This window comes from Schistocerca piceifrons, chromosome X, assembly GCF_021461385.2.
Source record: "Schistocerca piceifrons isolate TAMUIC-IGC-003096 chromosome X, iqSchPice1.1, whole genome shotgun sequence".
Lineage (NCBI taxonomy): Eukaryota > Metazoa > Arthropoda > Insecta > Orthoptera > Acrididae > Schistocerca > Schistocerca piceifrons.
The window spans coordinates 658,458,522-658,480,098 of NC_060149.1; positions in this window are offsets into that span (position 1 = coordinate 658,458,522).

The window sequence follows — 21,577 nt, forward strand, 5'->3', positions numbered from 1 at the left end:
TAATAGTTTCTATAATCACATGCCATTTGTTTCTAGTGTGTTGCAGGTGACACGAATAGAAGCCGTTGTCAAGCAGGATACTCGTAATCAATCGTACTTTGGCTTACACCGTTTTGGCATGTCATTTGCCTGGAGCTTGCACCAGGGGTCATCTCAATATCCTGTAGAACTTGCCCCTCCATATCTGGTGTATGCACAATCAGCCGCCTCCATGTACGTTCCACTGTATGAAAGGACACATGAGCACAAAAACGCCCAAACAGGGCTTGAAATTGCATCAATAACCTCCCCATCACCCACGTACTATTTCCCCTTAAGCGCATCCTTCATTGGACCAAACAGATGGCAGTCGGAATGTACGAGATCCGGGCTGCGGGGTGGATGAGAAAAAACAGCCCAATGACGTTCTTTGGGCCCCTCTCAGTTGCATGGACGTGTGTGAGGCCTTGCGTTGTCGTGGAAACGGAGAAGGTCGTTCACATTTTTGTGACGATGAACGTGCTGAAGTCATTTCTCATATTTCCTGAGTGTAGCATAATACGCTTCAGAGTTAATCGTTGTACCATGAGAGAAGACATGGAACAGAATAACCCCTTCAGAGTTTCAAAAGACCTGTCGCCATGACTTTATCGGTTGAGGATGCGGCTTTAAACTTTTTCTTGGGATGAGACGTGCTGTGGCGGCACTCCATGGATTGTAGTTTTGTTTCCAGTTCGAAGTGACGAACCCATGTTTCATAGCCTGTGACGATGTTCGACAAAAAATTGTCATGATAGGTCTCATAATGCACGTAAAACTATGCACATATGGTCCTTCATTGCTCTATATGGTCTTCTGTTAGTTGGCGAAGCATCCATCAGGCACACACCGTTGGGTACTCCAACCAGCAAACGAGTGTGTCTGCACTACCAACAAAGACGAATAGTTGAGCAGCGAGGTATCTGACTGTGGTCGGTCGATCACCTCAAATGAGAGTGTGGGTACGTTCGAACTCTGCAGGAGTCACAACTGCGTGCTGCCGCCGGCACGTGAGAGGTCGGACAGGTTCGCGCGACCTTGTTGCGATGATGACCCGAAGACCCACCGTGCTTTTGTTCACTGCCATGTAGGTCTCAGTAGATGTTCTGCAAGTGCGTATGAATATCTGCGTTGCTCTGGTTTACCACCAAAAGAAATTCAGTGAGCGCTCTCTGCTTGGAGCGCACCACCGTCACAGACGCCATTTTGAAGGCTACGTGTAGCAGTGCCACGTATTGAAACTTCATGAAACTATAGGGGCTGTAGCATGAATATTCCATAAGGTCCCACAGCAAATTCAGCAGTTGTTTCAATCGAAATTGGCGGAGAAAAAGATGTGTTACGTCACTTATTAAATGGCTCTCGTGTCTTGTAATAAAAGACTCCGAAAAATTACCTACATACAATTCATGTAAAGGGATTTTTTGTTCAATGTTGATGTCAGATGCAGGTGCGCATATAGAAATCAACATTCAAGGGGGTTTTTGTGGGGCCGCAGATAGACTTAAAAACTTTACCTCCGTATCAAGATAAATAATTATTAAATTACAGTGCCTTGTAGACTAAAGTGAAATAACACTTAATTTTATTTTGCCAAGCATCTATGTAATGCAGCATGCATGAACTTCGTAAGTATTACTAAGATAAAAAATGCACAAAGGTAATAATGTTAAAACATTTTAATTGAAAATCAATGTTGAAACTTGTGGAAGTGGTTCAAAAGAGCAAAACACCGGAAAACCTATTCGTACTACATTCTTAATAACAGGAAAAGAATTAAGAGAATAGGGCTTACGATGGGATCAACAAAAAGTAACGTAAATGGTGCAGAACTTAAAATCTGGGAATAAATTTTACTGCAATTACACAGTAAGCTTGTTTTCTCTATAACACTGATCAGTTACTAAAAGTGCACTGTAGAAGCTATCAGGAGAAAATGATGGCCATATAATAATGTCATCAGAATTTCTAAATCATTTGTATGGGGAAAATATTTGCACCAACTGACATGATAACTTGTGGGTGTTCCTGGCCCATAGTGTCAATACTCGTGAAACATTGCCTTAAGTTATGAAACATATATTCACCACTCCGAGCATTAACTGTTGGAACCATGGTGTGGGTAGGTATTATACACGAATAAGACCTGATTTGATCAATGTTGGAGCGAGGCTAAACAAGGGTCCACAAAGCAATAGGATTTTTGAATTTTTCTATATTCTGGTACTTGAAGTTCATAACTCAGATGTTAATGCAGCAAAATAGTTAGATGCAAATCTCCAGAATTCTCGGGAAAGTTGACACTGAAGTTTTCCGACTGCCTTGAATACGCTAAAGAAATGTCTGCTTTTCTCGCCTGGTCGTGTGGTTGTGAAGTAGAATGCTCTCCTGCCACGTAGGGGTTTTAGGTTCGGTTCCTGGTTGATAAATTTTTTTAGACAAGTGTGCATGTTCTAATAGCAATTCCTTGAAGTTTAGAGTACATAAAGATGGTAAAAAATCATTAGCGCTCGAGACTGTTAATCACTGGTTGGAGTCGCACTTCGGTGATTATTTTTTTCATTTTTTTCGTTCAGTTCGAATGGCTGGGTCATTTAGATGTAACATTGACCAAATATATAATAATTCACAGATACTTAATCACTATTTTTATGAAAAATGCAAATCATCTTATTTCTAATTACATATCACATCCAAAAATCCAGTTTTCATTGCAAATATAAATTCTTAATTACAGATCTTTTATAAAAGATTGATTACATTGAAAAAAACGCTAAAAATTAAATTATTTTTCTTCCTTATGTATTTTACACTTCACGGAAATTTTCACGGAACATGGTTTCTTTTACAAAATTTTGGGAAGGCTAGGAATGTAACGCGTGACACACACGTGGTTCTACCACACAGCCACACTACTTGCCAAGAAAAACCGACCTTGCTTTAGCGTATTAAAGATCGTCGGGAAACAAAAGTTGATTTTCCCGATAATTTTTGATAGTTTCATCGAAATGTTTTGGGTGATTAATCTTTGACTGAACTTCACGTACTGTAAATTTCAAAAGTTTCCAAAATCCGATAGCCAAGTGGTATCCTTGTAAGAGCTCCTCAGTATGTAGTAAAAATGGTAAACTTAGTTGTCATTCACTTCAGGAGCAGGGTACGAGATAGTATAGACCGGAAGGACAATGGAACTGGCAGACCCCCACACTGTATTTCACTCAACAGCTGCCTTGAGGAATATACGGATGATCGACTGGCCAATGCATTCCCTTGATTTGTCACTCATAGGGTATTGCTTCGATGCGATAGGAAGACATACACTTCCATTCCAGCGCCCAGCCAGGAATCTTCACGAACTCATGTGCAAATGTTTATGGCTTTGCAAGAAATCTCTATGGCATTCGGAGGCCGTTTGCTTCCAGGCCACAACGAACGCAGGAGTGTATACGTGCCCATGAAATCACGCCTAATACTAATTTTGATGATGGACATGACTTACGAATAGAGTAAGATACTGTAATACCCATTATTTGATAACGTGCTCCACAAAGTTCGATAAATACCGGACTCATGCTTCTTGGCGTAAACTTCCCATTCTCCGTTAACTTGCCATCCATTTTCTCTCCAATGCAAAGTTTTGCAGGCCACATCTTACTGGGTGTACGTCGCTAGTGGTGAGGCTAAAGGTATTTTTTCCCTATTGGAACGAAATAATTCCCAACTAACACGGAGATTAATTTACAATGCGCCCCAAAATAAAATATTTTGGGAGGAATGACACTGACAGTGATTCAGCAAACAGATGTTTGATGTGTTTCTGACCTATTCCACTGCAGGTTGATACTATGGGAACGTGGAAGCAATGATGTACCTGTCAGTAAGTGCCATCGTGCCTTAAAACAAAAAATGAACTTCGTTTTGGTGGATTATTAGTTGCTTTAGTCTGCCCCATTAGTTGTGTGTGGTATAAAATGTGTTTTTTGTTTATTTCTTCGCAGATTTTCAACTGATTTGTTCAATAATGTTCATCAGCATAACTATCTAGTTTTTCTCTCTGTCTGCTCTGATCGGAATAATAATTTCTGGTAAACGTATTCCACTAGGAGGTGACATTCCGGCCCCTCTCTGAAATAGCTAGTGTATCTTCCATAATTATTTTTAGCTCTTTAAATGTGTTTCTGCAAATGTCTTGCTCTTTTAACGGGTTTAAGGGAAATTTGAGTTCACAGCTAACGTATCATGTGTCTTAATTCGAACATAATATTGTGTTTTTTATAACAGGTATCAAGTAGTTTTTCATAAGAACTCTTGTAACAGGAATATCTTAGACTAAGAGCGTAAGACCGTGTGTTTTTTCAGGTGCATGTATTTCTGCAAGAGACGTGTTCACTTATCAGATCTAATAACGTCACACTCAATTCTTGGAAACTAGATCCGACCGCATGTATGTTAACTTTACTGCAAATACCAAACACTCGTGATAATTCACGTAAACATGATGTATAGTAATAACTTTAAATGGTACTGAGAATCAACGATAAGGCTTAAATAATGGGAGCAGTGTAAAAACAAACTGCAGTCACTCCTGGGAAAGTGAAGACAAGGCAAAACATGAAAAAGAAAAACGAGCACTAAATGAAGCCAAACTACCGCAGGCAGCAAAGGGAAAGAGAGAGGAAGAGAGAGATAGAGAGAGATAGAGAGAAAGAGAGAGAATGCGAACGGGGAGGAAGAAGCTGCGAAGGGAGGCAGTATGTAGACAAGGCAGTATTGATGCAGGCAGGCTTTAGCATTGCTCCTATTGCCTGCCCAACCATATCATAAATGGCAAAAGCTACAGAACGAAAAAAGACGAAAAAAAACAGGTAAATAAGATATCGCGTCACGTTTAGTGAGCGGTGCACACAGCTGTTGAGGTGATGGATTGGTATTAAAGAGAAAAAGCGCAGAGGTGGCTCTGTGGTTAAGGTACTTGGCTCACACTGTGACTGTCATAGACATAGTCACATGCATTTGTCAACATAGAGAATTTCGGTTGTCGTTACCAAAAACACCAAAGCAGAATGTGAACTGCGTACAAAGAGTTATTCTTTTCACATTTTCAATGCCAAAGGTCGAGGCTCGTTCAGAGGCTACACTTGAATTTCCCAGATGTGTGCGTTTTGAGCAAAGGAAAAAGGCCCCAGCCAATCATTCGAAGAGCTTAGTGACTTCGGTCAAAACAATCACTTGTTACTATTACTAAAGAAGCTGTATTTGCAGCAAGGCGAGCTGGCTAATTTTTGAGAAATAATTCGGTAAATTGGCACGTGGGATAGCACAATCGTGTGAGGGCTGACAATAGTTCGTAGACGCAGAAAATTAGCAGTGCAGAAACGTGCAGAATGTTTTCTTGAATGGATAGGTGCAAGCGTTAACATTTATCATAAGTTTATCAACAGCAGTGATGAATCAGCCGACTAACTTCTACATACATAAGCCACTGGAAAGAATCAAAACTGGAAGAATAAAGTTGAGTCACTAGATTTTATAGCAACTAGCTGAGAAACGTTAACTTTCCTAAGGAAGCTAAAAGGCAAGAACAAATACACAAAGGACGTCAGAAAACTCAGAAAACGTGGTTTCCTGAACTGAAATCGCCGTTAAAGTTAAACACAAAGTAATACTAAATCCAATACGTACCTAGTGAGGACAGTGTAGAGTTAGAAGCATTCATATGATGTGGAAAACAAGATATAGTTTATCTGATACCATTGATAGAGGTCTGCGATCAAAGTTCATCAAATAGTAGAAATGTATTTTTATCTTAGAAAAGATATAAGTGTAAAAACTAATTGCCGGTTCAGCAATGCATACAAGCTTCTAGCAAAAACCTTTGAAGACAACTGGCCCTAATATTCTCAAGCTTGTCTACTCAAATGATACATTCTTTACAGTATAATGAAGCACGACGAATCTAGTTACGCTTCTTAAAAATTAACAGAAAGAAAGACTAGCAAATAAAATTCAAACCTTCGGTGCATTCATAGACCAGACAGTAACACATGGCGGTCTGGAAGGACGATATAACTATCGAGGTTCTCAAAGTGATGTCATGCGTGATAGCTCCCCGAATCCAGAACGTCACGACTGAAATGCAGATATAGATGTACGTAGGGAGCGCTGTAAACATTGTAAGATCTCAAAAAATGGAATACGAGAGGAATCAGTCATTGGTCAACTGTTCTGCATATTGTGCATTGCCGACGTGGCCATCAGACTTCTCAATAGTAAGAATTCGTAACAATACAGCTCGCAAAATACGTGGAATAACTTGGTGGTTAACTCAACTATCCTATGTTTTTTAACCATTGGGCTAGTATATTTGTCAAGAGAATGTTGTAAAAGCGCAAATATTGCAACTCAGCGCTAAAAAACACCTAATTCTACATCTACATAGATACTCCGCAAACCACCGTACGGTGCGTGGCGAATGGTACCCTGTACTACTACTTGTCATATCCTTTCCTGTCCCACTCCTGAACAGAGCGAGGGAAAAACGACTATATATGTGCCTCCGTATGAGCCCTAATTTCCCGTGTCTTAGCATCGTGATCCTTATGCACTATTTACACAAATCAAAAAAAGTTTTGCATCACCTCAGTTCCGAGAGTTCCGGAAACTAAAGAAAATTGGAACAGAGATCAACACGAACATCATTTTCGGCCTTTTTATTGCTCATGAAAACCACACATTGCATGTTATACTGCCATACAGCGAGACCTTCAGAGGTGGTGGTCCAGATTGATGTACACACTGGTACCCCTAATAACCAGTAGCACGTCCTCTGGCACTGATACATGTATTCGTCGTGGCATACTATCCGCAAGTTCATCAAGGCACTGTTGGTCCAGATTGTCCCACTCCTCAACAGCGATTCAGCGTAGATCCCCAGAGCGGTTGGTGGGTCACGTCGTCCATAAACAGCCCTTTTCAATCTATCCCAGGCATGTTCGTTAGGGTTCATGTCTGGAGAACATGCTGGCCACTCTAGTCGAACGATGTCGTTATCCTGAAGGAAGTCATTAACATGATGTGGTCGATGGGGGCGCAAATTGTCGTTCATGAAGACGAATGCCTCGCCAATATGCTGCCGATATGGTTGCACTATCAGTTGGAGGATGGTATTCACGTATCGTACAGCCGTTACGCCGCCTTCCATGACCACCAGCGGCGAACTTCGGCCCTACATAATGTCACCACAAAACAGCAGGGTACCATCACCTTGCTGCCCATGTCTCCGACGATTGTCTGGTTGAAGGCATATGCGACACTCATCGGTGAAGAGAACGTGATGCCAGTCCTGAGCGGTCCATTCGGCATGTTGTTGGGCCCATCTGTACCACGCTGCATGGTGTCGTGGTTGCGAAGATGGATCTCGCCTTGGAAGTCGAGAGTGAAGTTGCGCATCATGCAGCCTATTGTGCACATTTTGAGTCGTAACACGACGTCCTGTGGTCGCACGTAAAGCAATATTTAACATGGTGACGCTGCTGTCAGGGTTCCACCGAACCATGATCCGTAGGTAGCGGTCATCCACTGCAGTAATAGCCCCTGTGCGGCCTGAGCGAGGCATGTAATCGACAGTTCCTGTCTCTTTGTATCTCCTTCATGTCCGAACAACATCGCATTGGTTTACTCCGAGACGCCTGGACACTTCCCTTGTTGAGAGCACTTCCTGGCACAAAGTAACGATGCGAACACGATCGAACCGCGGTATTGACCGTCTAGGCATAGTCGATCTACAGACAACACGAGCCGTGTACCTCCTTCCTGGTATAATGACTGGAACTGATCGGCTGTTGGACCCCCTCCGTCTAATAGGGGCTGCTCATGCATGGTTGTTTACGTCTTTGGGCAGGTTAGTGACATCTCTGAACAGTCAAAGGGACTGTGTCTGAGACAGAATATCCACAGCCAACGTCTATTTTCAGGAGTTCTGGGAACCAGGATGATGCAAATTTTTTTTATGTGTGTATGTTTGCGACAGTAGAATAGTTCGGCGCCACGCAGGGCAGCCGCTATGTCCAGGGCGCCTTGTCACGGTTCGCGTGGCTCTCCCCGTCGGAGGTTCGAGTCCTCCCTTGGGAATGGGTGTGTGTGTGTGTGTGTGTGTGTGTGTGTGTTGTGCTTAGCATAAGTTAGTTTAAGTTACATTAAGTAGTGTGTAAGGTTAGGGACCAATGACCTCAGCAGTTTAGTCCCATAGGCTCTTACCACAAATTTCCAAATAGTTCGGCAGTCAGCTTCAAATGCCGGTTCTCTAAATTTTCTCAACAGTGTTTCCAGAAAAGAGCGTGGCCTACCCTCGAGGGATTCCCATTTGAATTCCCGAAGCATTTCCGTAACACTTACGTGTTGTTATAACTTACCGGTAACAAGTCTAGCAGCCCGTCTCTGAACTACTTCGACGTCTTCCTTCACTCTGACCTGGTACAGATCCCAAACACTCAAGCTGTACTCAAGAATAGGTCGCACAAGCGTCCTACGTGCGGTCTCATTAACAGGTCAACCACACTTTCCTAAAATTCTCCGAATAAACCGAAGTCGACCATTCGCCTTCCCTGTCAGAGTTCTCACATACTTGTTCCACCTCTAATCACTTTGCAACGTTACGCCCAGATATTTAAACGTCTTGACTGTGTCAAGCAGGACACTAGTAATGCTGTATCCGAACATCACAGGTGTGATCTTCCTTACACATCCGCTCTGTCTTAAATTTTGCCAGATTTAGGCTGGCGAGCCACTCACATATCTGTGAGTTTATTCCGTATTCTCGTACGTTTGTTAACGCCTGCAATGGGGAACCGTGTCAAATGCTTTCCGGAAATCTTGAAAAATGGAATCTGCCTGTTGCCCTTCACGGCCTTGCCGCAGTGGATACACCGGTTTTCGTGAGATCACCGAAGTTAAGCACTGTTGGGCGTGGCCGGCACTTGGATGGGTGACCATCCAGCCGCCATGTGCTGTTGCCATTTTACGGGGTGCACTCAGCCTCGTGATGCCAATTGAGGAGCTACTTCGACCGAATAGTAGCGGCTTCGGTCAAGAATACCATCACAACGACCGGGAGACGCTGACCCCATGCCCCCTTTATCCGCATCCTCCTGAGGATGACACGGCGGTCGGATGGTCCCGGTAGGCCACTCGTGGCCTGAAGACGGAGTGAGTGCTATTGTCCTTCATCCATTGTCCGCAGTATATCATATGAGAAAAGGGCAAGCTGAGTTTCGCGCGAGTGATGCTGTCTAAAACAATGCTGATCCTTACGACAATCAAATCCACTCTTCTAACGCAGTGGCTACGAGTTCTAAGCGATATTTCCCCATCATATCGTCGGCTCAAAAAGGCGTTTCTGACATACTTCACCAGTATAATGAACAGCTCGCATTTGCCAATACACGCAGACAATAATGATAAAAATGTAGTCTGAATTCTAGAAATCCACAAACCATATATGCAAGTGGCTTGAAGGATTGGAATTTCCAAAAATTAGCAAATGACGTAATGGACACAATTATATAGGGTGATCAGAAACAGTCTGAAAATCTTGTAAGCGTGTTGCAGGGTAGGTTGTGTTGAGAAATAACTTAACCAAAAAATACGATTTGTTACGCCAATTGCGATTTAATTAGCATTGAAGTTAGCCACTGAGGTCGTTGCTCTCCAAAATCCGATCAGCATGCCAGAGACAGTGTCACTAGACTTGTTCTTCGTTTGGTTTCCTCAAGCAGAACAAACGTAGCTTTTGCTCACTTAGTTTAAATTTATAACTTCTGAAAATGATACATTTTAACTGGTAATTAGCAGCTGAACAAGCGGTAACTCACGGACCCACATATATTTGTGCATTACTGTACTTAACGCGTGCAAGTGCCTCAGTCTGCCTGCGCAACGATCTGATTGGCTAACATTAATGCTAATTAAATCGGAAACGGAGGATCTCATCGAATTTTGCTATTAACAATTATTTCTCAGCACAAACTACCCTGAAACACCGTTATAAGCGCCGGCCGAAGTGGCCGTGCGGTTAAAGGCGCTGCAGTCTGGAACCGCAAGACCGCTACGGTAGCAGGTTCGAATCCTGCCTCGGGCATGGATGTTTGTGATGTCCTTAGGTTAGTTAGGTTTAACTAGTTCTAAGTTCTAGGGGACTAATGACCTCAGCAGTTGAGTCCCATAGTGCTCAGAGCCATTTTGAACCGTTATAAGCTTTTCAAACTCTTTCGGAACACCCGCCTCCTGCTCACACTTTTACCAATCGCACATGTGTGTACGTTCACCCCGAAGTTTGAAGACTGACTGCTCTAGTCCACAATACAACCACCAGAGGGTTCTTGAAACTATCCTACCAGCTGCCCCACCCACCCCCACCTTCCCCCACCTCCTGCCCCCATTCCACACAGTTGAGGACTGCGTCCATACCTCCTATAGGGGGAATGGAAGGAGGTGATAATGGATGAGTGTAGCGGGAATACTTTTCGGAAAATAATGGTGATGTACACGTCCACCCCCTCGATACAATTTGAAACGAGCCTCGTCCGATCAGCCAACATGTTTCCAGTCGTCAACAGTCCGATGCTGATGTTGACGGGCCTAGGGGAGGCATAAAGCTTTGTGTTGTGCAGTCATCAAGGGTACACGAGTGGGTCTTCGTCTCCGAAAGCCCAAGTCGATGATGTTTCGTTGAATGGTTCGCACGCTAGCACTTGTTGATGGCCCAACATTGAAATCTGCAGACGGGTTGTACTTCTGTCACGTTGAACGATTCTCTTCAGTCGTCTGTGATATTCCTGGCTGTGGCTGTAAGTATTTTATCTTGCTAGAAGCTCGCCTTGGTGCAACTTGATACATGCAAAGTAGCATATGGTACAGAAGTGAGGTGAGGTGCAAGCGACGGATGGATAGTATGTACCAGTCCCGTGGGAGAGTCCACCAATTGTACTGAAATTGGTTCTGATTGGTCGGCTCATACTGGTGCTGGGCGCCATAACGCCTAAATCCTCTTATTAGTTATTTATATACTTTTCATTGTACAGGGTGATTCAAAAAGAATACCACAACTTTAAAAATGTGTATTTAATGAAAGAAACATAATATAACCTTCTGTTATACATCATTAAAAAGAGTATTTAAAAAGGTTTTTTTTCACTCAAAAACAAGTTCAGAGATGTTCAATATGGCCCCCTCCAGACACTCGAGCAATATCAACCCGATACTGCAACTCGTTCCACACTCTCTGTAGCATATCAGGCGTAACAGTTTGGATAGCTGCTTTTATTTCTCGTTTCAAATCATCAATGGTGGCTGGGAGAGGTGGCCGAAACACCATATCCTTAACATACCCCCATAAGAAAAAATCGCAGGGGGTAAGATCAGGGCTTCTTGGAGGCCAGTGATGAAGTGCTCTGTCACGGGCTGCCTGGCGGCCGATCCATCGCCTCGGGTAGTTGACGTTCCGGTAGTTACGGACAGATAAGTGCCAATGTGGTGGCGCTCCATCCTGCTGAAATATGAATTGTTGTGCTTCTTGTTCGAGCTGAGGGAACAGCCAATTCTCTAACACTCCAGATACTGTAGTCCAGTTACAGTAGCACTTTCGAAGTAAAAGGGACCAAAAACTTTATTGGCTGAAATGGCACAGAAAACTGTTTACACCAACGTTTAATACACCACCTATCAGGAGGTTTAACACCATACTTCGTTCGAAATGCACGCTGAACAACTGTCGTCGATTCACTTCTGCCGTACTCAATAACACAAAAAGCTTTCTGTTGAGCGGTCGCCATCTTAGCATCAACTGACGCTGACGCCTAGTCAACAGCTCCTCAAGCGAACAAATGTACAACTAAATGAAACTTTATAGCTTCCTTAATTCGCCGACAGATAGTGCTTAGCTCTGCCTTTTGTCGTTGCAGAGTTTTAAATTCCTAAAGTTGTGGTATTCTTTTTGAATCACCCTGTATTTAACCCAGTTTTCAGTATGATAATCTATCATGGTTACCCTACGAGTCTACCGTTTTTGTTTATTACATTTCATTAGTTTCGAGAAACATAAGAGTAACGACATTGTAACCGAAGTGCTTCGGACACCTTCGGGTCGCTTTGACTCGCCTGGGAGGCGAAGTACTACGACTGCGCTAGTCAGCCTGTTTCGGGCGTTTTGAAGATTCCGTCACGCAACTCTGTTTCAGTCGTTCGGAGGGCCGGACGCGTAATATTGTTTCTGACGTTCTTCAGAGCCGGACATGTACCTCTGTTTCGGGGCGGACATGTCGTAATCTACATCAGAAGTTGTCAGAAAAATTATCGTACAATTAAGAAAGCTGTGTCAACTGTAGTAAAAGACAGTGTGAAATGTGCGATTATTTAAATAATAAGCAAACAGGATACATTAATGAGAAGTGTTGTAGACCTTCATTGTCAGTACTACAGATCTTGCCCTCTGTGGATACAGAGACTAACCTGGGCAAGTACCATCCCATAAAAACCACAATCACGGGTTCCAGATCAGGGCATAGCAGCCTTCACCCAAGATGATTCCACGACCGACGAGCTGTCTTCTGCGCTGGGGAGACAACTTTAGAAGACGACAGGTTGGTGGAAAGAACGGTTAGTGACTCTTATTCAATCTATCCAGATCTCTCCAGCTTCCAAATCTGACTTCCAAAGGACACGCATAATTTATACGTGGTTAGTCTTCTTGCAGGATCTTTTTCCGACCGCAGCGATGTCGGAGATTTGAAGTTTTCACACTCGTGAAATGGTCATACGGGAAAATCCCCATTTCATCGCTACCTCGGAGATGCTGTGTCCCGTCGCTCGTGAGCCGACTATATCACCACATTCAAACTCCCTTATCCCTTGATAACCTGCTATTGTAGCAGCAGTAACCTGTCTACCAACCGCGCGAGACAGTTGTTGTCTTATATAGGCGTTGCCGGCTGCAGCCCCATATTCTATTTACACATCTCTGTATTTGAATAATCATGGCTATACCAGTTTCTTTGGCGCTAAAGCGCAAATGAAGAACCGGACGATCAACAGTTGCATGCTTTCAAACGTTCTTTCAGGAAAATAGTCCCAAGGCTGTCTGGTAGAGGCTTCGGACGCTCCACAGTACCGAATGACAGCTTTGTGTGTGTGTGTGTGTGTGTGTGTGTGTGTGTGTGTGTGTGTGTGTGTGTTCTTGTATACTGTATAAGGATTAGATCCTGGTATATTGTAGAAAGATTAAATCCTGGTGTACAGACAGCGGAGGAATAAAAGGTGGAGGAATTTTATACACATCACTGTCTCCTCGTGGAATAACACACTGAGTGTGTGCCTGAAGTGTTGCCATTCTTAGCAGCTCAAAAACTGTAATGTCAGATCATTTACTTAAAAAAAAAAGTGACTGAATAAACACGAACACTCATTGGCTGCATGAAGTATTACCATCGTGTATCCTCCTGGTGTGATTATTATGCTTGTTGCAACGAATATGGTACTGACAGACCTCACCTGACAACCTGTAAAGGGTGTTGAGTTATCTTTTTAAAACGAATACTATTACACAGCAAATAGTGGAGATATACTAAATCAATGAAATCATCAACTAAATATGTGTAAACTCACTCTCCAGGTGAGATTTTTATGCATTCTACAACAAAATATTGTACCGACATGCGACGGGGCGGGTTTATCTTTCACAATCCTTTAAACAGTCTGTTCACCTACCTGAATAGGCTTCAGGTTGTCTGCCACTTAATTGGTTTAGCCGATAAAAGCAGTGGTGACGAAAATTCGACTAAATACCTGCCATGCAAACGCCACATGACAGTAGCTGAAACTTAAACTATCGAGCGTTCGGTGATCTTGTATGAGTCAATTGAAAAAATATCAAAAATTTCCTTTTACTTGGTTTATTGTCTGTAAAACAAGGAAAATGGCTATCAAGTCCGTATTTAATATCCTGACATCAGTTATGCAATGTTACTGACTGTCCCTGTTACAAATTCACACCCAAAAGTAGCCAAAAGATATTTAGCCCAACCCGATATTTAAACGTCCTAAACAGTGACTGACCCACGACTATCTGCGAGTTAAAACATTCAGTCATTCAGTAGGCTTCTTGTAAAGAAGTGCTCGCCGTAATGTCTCGTTATCTGCACGAAACACGCCACGCGGATATTATATATGACATGAAACGTTCACACACGAATATCTTATAAAATAAACCACTCACAACGCTCAAACTTTCACAGAATACTCAGTATTGTAGTCGCTTTCGCCGCGCGGGATTAGCCGAGCGGTCTAAGTCGCTGCAGTCATGGACTGTGCGGCTGGTCCCGGCGGAGGTTCGAGCCCTCCCTCTGGCATGGGTGTGTGTGTTTGTCCGTAGGATAATTTAGGTTAAGTAGTGTGTAAGCGTAGGGACTGATAACCTTAGCAGTTAAGTCCCATAAGATTTCACACACATTTGAACTTTTTTTTGTAGTCGCCTTCGTCAGCCACACGAGTACTGATAAAACGCGCGAATTTATTCATTTTGGTACAAATTTGGTCAGCGCGGTTTAACGTTGGTATTTACCAGAAGACGGCTCCCGAGAGACTATCTCAACTCCTAGATCTGAGGCATAAAGTCCTACTCAGACGCGCGGGAAATGCTGAATTCGTGTTGGGTAGTATGTTAAGCAGCCAATCAGATCATCTGGAACACTTCTATACTGGCGATATTTCTAATGTTAGCCAATCAGATAACCACAAGTAATATAGACTAGAAAACTCGTAATTCCGAAACTACATAAAATTTAATGAAAACAAAATACAAGGGTTAGAACTTAAATAGTGGCAACTATTTACTCAAAACCGACACAAAAGAGTTACATGTTTGCACCTGTTACTATTCTTCAGAGTAGTCACCAGCGTTGTGTAGAACCCGTTGCCAGCGATGTGGAAGGCGTAGTATTCCGTTAGCAGAGCCTGTTCTGTTGATGGTGCGAATGGAGCGGTCTACTGCCAGTAGACTCTCCGGAACACTTCTGTAGCGAATGCCACGAAGTGGTTCCTTCATCTTCAGAATCAAATCAAAGTCACAAGGACTTAAGTCCGGGGAGTATGGTGGACGGTACAGTACTTCCCAGTCACATCGACCGAACAGAGCAGCCACAGCTTGCGCTGTATGCGGCCGCGCATTGTCGTGCAAAATGATGGGTGGGTTGCGTAGAAAGTGTCGCCGCTTCTTTCGCAAAGCTGGTCGCAGGTAACGCTCCAAAAACGAACAGTAATACTGTGCACTGACTGTCTGCCGCGGAAGAACGTAATGCGTTAGGATAACACCATCACAGCCGTACACGAGAATCACCATAACTTTAGACCGCTCCATTCGGACCATCAACATAACAGGCTTTGCTAACGGTATACTACGCCTTCTACATCACTGGCAACGGGTTCTACACAACGCTGGTGACTACTTTGAAGGACAGTAACAGGTTCAAACATGTAACTCTTTTGTATCGGTTGTGAATAAATAGTTGCCACTATTTAAGTTCCAACCCTCGTATGATTCCTTTCCACAAAATAAATTACTAATAGATTCTATACTCAACACCCCTTCTGGCTGCATTTTACAAAATCAAGCTCTCTCTCTCAGTCTCTCCAAAACATCCACAAAACCAAAACACAGTGAAATAATAACCTTCCAACGTACTTTTAACTCCGTCAGTAATCTGTGCTAATGAAACTAAAGAAAATTCTGGAAAAGGAGATTGTATGAACCTACCCTCTTGGTTGTAGTTTCAATTGATACTACAGATGAATGCCAGCCAGGTTATTATGTGTTTTAGGTGAAAATTTATATCTCCGAAAGTACTGAAGTTATTGATTTGAAATTTTAACACTATGGTTGTGTTATTCATGGAATTTGGTAAACAAAGTATTAAAAAGATCGATTCATATTTATCAGTATTTCTTCGGATTCATAGAGAGTATGCGTAACGTATTGCACGCATCTTTAGTCAAGTACACGGTTCGCCCGGCCCAGGAACCAGCGTCAATTGTGCGAGCGCGAGAACCAAAATCTGCTTCTCTCCCGGCTCCACGGCAAGCTACTTCCTATGCAAGGAGGCAACTTGTAATAATTTGCTACGTTGCTGACAGACCTAACCTCACATCGTGTAAAAAATGTTGTCTTACATTTTGGAACGAGTACTGTGACTCTAACACTACAAACGGTGGATATAGTACTAAAATCAATGGTATCTCCAGCTAAATAAGCGTAAACTCACATTCGTGGTACGAACTTAAGTTTGCTGCAATGATTATTGAATTGAGAAAACTGAATCTTTGGTTGAATATCTTGAAAGATAAGCACTTAACACCATCCAGCAGTACTTAAACATACATTCTGCAAGCAACTTCCACACACTTCACCAATAACGTAATGATGGTAGGATCAAAATGGTTCAAATGGCTCTGAGCACTATGGGACTTCTGAGGTCATCAGTCCCCTAGAACTTACAACTACTTAAACCTAACTAACCTAAGGACATCACACACATCCATGCCCGAAGTAGGATTCGAACCTGCGACCGTAGCGGTCGCGCGGCTCCAGACTGTAGCGCCTAGAACCGCTTGGCCACTCCGGCCGGATGGTAGGATCAAAGAACAACTCGATAATCAGTACTGAGCGAACATTCTGGGATGGATATAAGAATTTTTCTTGTTGGTGGTGTCAGTGGCTCTTAAGAGGAGAGAGATGTAATCTTCTTAGAGGCGAACAGCATTATAAAAACACACACAAACACACATTAGCACGCTATGAGTGCATTCTGCCCTTGGCTCTACAGCAAGAAGAGACAACTATCGAAAAAAAACTTTCCACCAGAGCAGTACATTTCTCCTCATCTCGTTGTGTGGATAGATTAAGCAGCTTCGAACTGGTCCTACCCTCCCTCTTACCTCTACTCCTCCCTCTTTCTCATTCCACTGTAGGTAGGGATGCTGGTTTTCGAGGCCGGTTCTGTCTTGACAAGGATGATACACAAAGAGCTCCATGCACTGCAGGTGCCCTGCATTGGTCGGTGATGGGTTGACAATGATATGCTGTTTCCGGTCTGCAGCTGGACCCTCCTGCAGGCAGTGGTTCTGCTTTCGCAGGCCTGTTCTACCACCACCACCTAGAGAGAAGGCAGCGGGGCGCTCTTGTGACGTCACGCAAAGCGGGCCAGGGTTGGCGTGGCGCTGCGCTGAAAGAATCGAGACGCACGGCCTGTGATCCTTGTCAAACGATTTTATAGAATCTGTTCTGTAAAAAATAATTGATTTCTGAAATACTTTAAGCTTTATATGCCAGCTTCATGCTGAAGTGCCCATCATTTCTATAATGGTCATAACTATTGTCGTATTTCACATGTTGTTGTTGGGGTCTTCAGTCCAGAGACTGGTATGATGCAGTTCTCCATGCTTCTTCATCTGCCAGTACCTACTGCAACCTACATCCTTCTGACTCTGCTTAGTGTATTCACATCTTGGTCTCCCTATACGATTCTTACCCTTCACCCTGCCCTCCAGTACTTTCCCTTTTTAAATTTTCTAAACGACCTGCCCGATTAAGGGATCCGACATTCCACGCTCCGATCCGTAGAACGCCAGTTTTCTTTCTCCCGATGACGACGTCTTCCTGAGTAGTCCCCACCCGGAGATCCGAATGGGGGACTATTTTACGTCCGGAATATTTTACCCAAGAGAACGCCATCATCATTTAACCATACAGTAAAGCCGCATGCCCTCAGGAAAAATTACAGCTGTAGTTTCCCCTTACTTTCAGCCGTTCGCAGTACCAGCACAGCAAGGCCGTTTTGGTATTTCACATATGAGTATCAAATTCGAGAACGTTGCAAACAAAAATAGGGATCGCTATGAATTTGTGTTTGGTGCATATTATACATTCTGTTGCTGAGTATGAAATACAGATGAGATTTTGAAATTTTCGTAAAACTTGGGATCAATATCTGCCTCAAATCTCGTAAAAATGGAGCATCTGCAGCAAGTTCACTTCCGATCGCAGGCGTGCGGGAATGAAATATTCATAACGCGTCTCATATCTCGTAAGCCGCGGGAGATATCGAAACGAGATTCTGGCAAGTGATACCTCGCAAAGAGGAGAGTACTTTGTCGTATGGTTAAAATACGGAAAATTATCTATCGCGATATAGCAGAAGCTATAGCTTATAATTTTTTTACCGGTAATGTAATTGCTTAAAACTTATCAATAGCCAGTGAAAACGCATGAGTGCGGGATGTAAATAATATTGCAATATACATGATAAAACAGGGTACATTTGTGAAAAATACTCCGTGATAACCAGTCTGAACCAGACGACTATTATTTGCACTCACTTGAAAAATTCTCCAGTAATACCGTGTATAATATTAAATTCCACTCCCTTCAGTATCCTAAATAAAATATTGTTTCATTTTGCAGGTTTACATTTCCAAGTTAGCATATAAAAGTTAGCATCTAAGCCTGTGGACATAAAAATTGTATTGCTCAAAAGTTTAAGAATTGTTGCGTTTAATTCCCTGTTAATACACTGCCTGTTTATGTGGTAGCTGTTTACAGAGCTCTCTCAGGAAAACTGAGTACATTCCCCAAGCAAACAATCACTTTTAACTCACCTGTTCTCAGAAACAAAATTAATCATGCTTTGTTATTGTAATGTAAATTTTCTTTCCTGTAAAAATACGGCAGATTTTGAGCATGTAATGAGCCGAGTGCAGTTGTTGACTTTCTCACAAGAGTTGCAAAGAACTTTACAATCCTGACTGGCAATACTCTGCAGATAAAAGAATTAGGAACATATGTGTAAGTGAAATTTTAGACGTCTTCCTGACCATGATGGTCAGCTGTTCAAAATGCATGCTGTAAGCCCTGCAAACAACTAGTATTATCAATAGCACCTATACATAAGTCAACAGTGAAAATCTGCAAACCTTCAGCAGACATTTGCAGCAATTGGAATGGGACAATGTATCAAGCTAAAAACGTCAGTAATAAATTTAACCTATTTCTAGATTAATTTGTTCTATTGTTTGAAGCTGTATTTCCTAAGAGAATATCATTAAGTGTCTCCCTAAGTGACTGCAGGAGACAGTAACTCACTAAGGGAGAATCAAGCTATCCTATAAAACAAAGTGAATGCTGTATACGATACGAAGAATTCTATTAAACTTCAGAACAAGGGACACTACAATCCACATTTTCACATTAGTAATTCCAGAGATACATCAGAAATCACTGCTGGTGACAAAGTTTTCACTTGTCCTATTAAATATTTTTACTTTTGCTCTTGTCTCTGTCATACCAACTTCTCTCAGCACTCTGTGTAATTCTTTCCGATTTATATAGTCAAAGGATTACTTGAAATCGATGATTAGGAAGTGCATGCCTATATTAATTCCATAGAACATTTCCGCCATTTGTGTGATCACAAAAATTTAATCAGTTGTTCCTCTCGTAAGATAACCGACATTCGGCCGAGAATTCGGCCACGTTTAAGCTTAAGATGGGGAAGATAAGATTTAGCTCGGCTGAAGTTGGCTGTTGCGGAGAGCGACGAAACAGTGGGCCTTCAAGGACGGCCTCGCGTACAATGATGGCTTTTGCTGCAGTATGAAAGATGGTTGCATTCAAATACTTAATTCAGCAATAATTCGATGTTTCGTCGTAGCAAGAATACAAACATACCTTCGTACTCAAAGCACTGAGCTACATCTATTCGAATAATTCCTGAGCGCCTCACATTTATAACTATTTTATGACTTATTACCATTTTACATCTTTTTCACGCAAATGTGTCATCAAATCTGCCGTAGTCATGCAGTAAGGGAATGCATCGTGTGCAAGTCTCGTTTCACACTACTCATTCCCATGGTGTGTTTGCCAAGACTGATCAGAATCATTTATTTCATATATTCTAAATTTTTTATCATGGTCATTTGTTTATAAACACGAATGCGTTAGTTACTTGATAATTGTTACGTGTGAATTTTTATCAGTAGAATACAATTTTTGGTATCGACAGAACAGTAAGATAATGAGTTGTGATTTTTTAATTTGTTATAGTCAAGTATTGGTCCATTTATTAGGTTCTAAGTAAAACTGTGATTACGGTCTGGGACCGCACATCTTCATTGGCGTGAGCGGTTTGCGCTCAATCATTCTGATTGGTTCTGGGGAGCTAATAATGATTCGAGGAGCTGTTTGAAGGACTCTGTGACGCGACTCTGTGACGACCGGGCGGACGATTCGGATGCAAGTAAAGTGAGTTCTTGGCGGTAAGTGGCTGCAAATACTTCAACTTTTACTCATACTTAAAAATTTATTGAATTATGTGGGACTTAGTCCCAGAGACTCTTTTTAACGGACCAGTGATATTTAGTTAGCTTATAGAGATTCTGCTACCACGCAGTTTACACATTTATGCAAGTTTCACTGCACTCGAGAATCATTACTTATTTTGTTGCATAGTTGGAAGAAACTTTGTAGCACAACCATTCATAATAGTTTCTGTGTTTTGTCTAATTGAATAAATCAGTACATGCAAGTTATATCTTTCGTTGTAGCCTACATCAATTATTCACTAGAATCCAACCCATTTTCATTTAATATTATTATTATTATTACTAATAATTTATTTTAAACTGTGTTACTTGATAATTCGCATTATGTGCCAGTGCTTGGATAATTCGACTGCAGTATCACAGGTAAATTGGAGTGAAATCTACTATTGGGCATGAAAACAGCCGTATGCGGCTCGAACCAACGACAATAAATGAGCCACATTCATTAACAGAGCCGTACATCGCACAGGTATCATATGATAGGTACATTGTACTCTGTCTGGTCTAGAGCCACACTGCTGTTTCCCAAGTATGCCTTGTGCCCACTTTTGTGTCCTTCTATTTAGCATTCTTATGAAGATCTTATAATTTGTGGTTAGTACCTTTAAATCTCTATATTTTCTATATGCTGCTCTATCTCCTTTCCTATAAATAGGGATTATTATTCCGGTTCCCCAGTTATCCGACATGGTTTCAGTGCCCAGACGTCTGACATTATTGTGCGCAATTCTTTTATTACATCACTTTTTATTAATTCAGAGATTCTGCCGTCTTCACCAGAGGCTCGATTGCTTTTTATCTCGTAGACAATTACAGAAACCTGTTGCAGTGTCAGCTTTGTTGTATCACTGCCTACTTCTAGCTTTCCTCTTCCGTCTTGCGATACCATTTGTTCTCCTTCTTGGCAGTTATTTAGTACGTCTTTGAAGTATCCGTCTACCTGCCCAATGTCTGTTCTTCCTCCCTCATCATTTTCCCCTGTGTACTCGAACATGCTTTAATTTTTTTCCTGGAACTTACTCTTTGTTTTGCCTACAACATGACAGAACTTTCTTATTTCAGTCTGTTTCTTAAGCTCTTCTTGTTCTTGTAATTTCTTCTTAGTGTACACTTTTTTCTTTCTCATGCACACTCT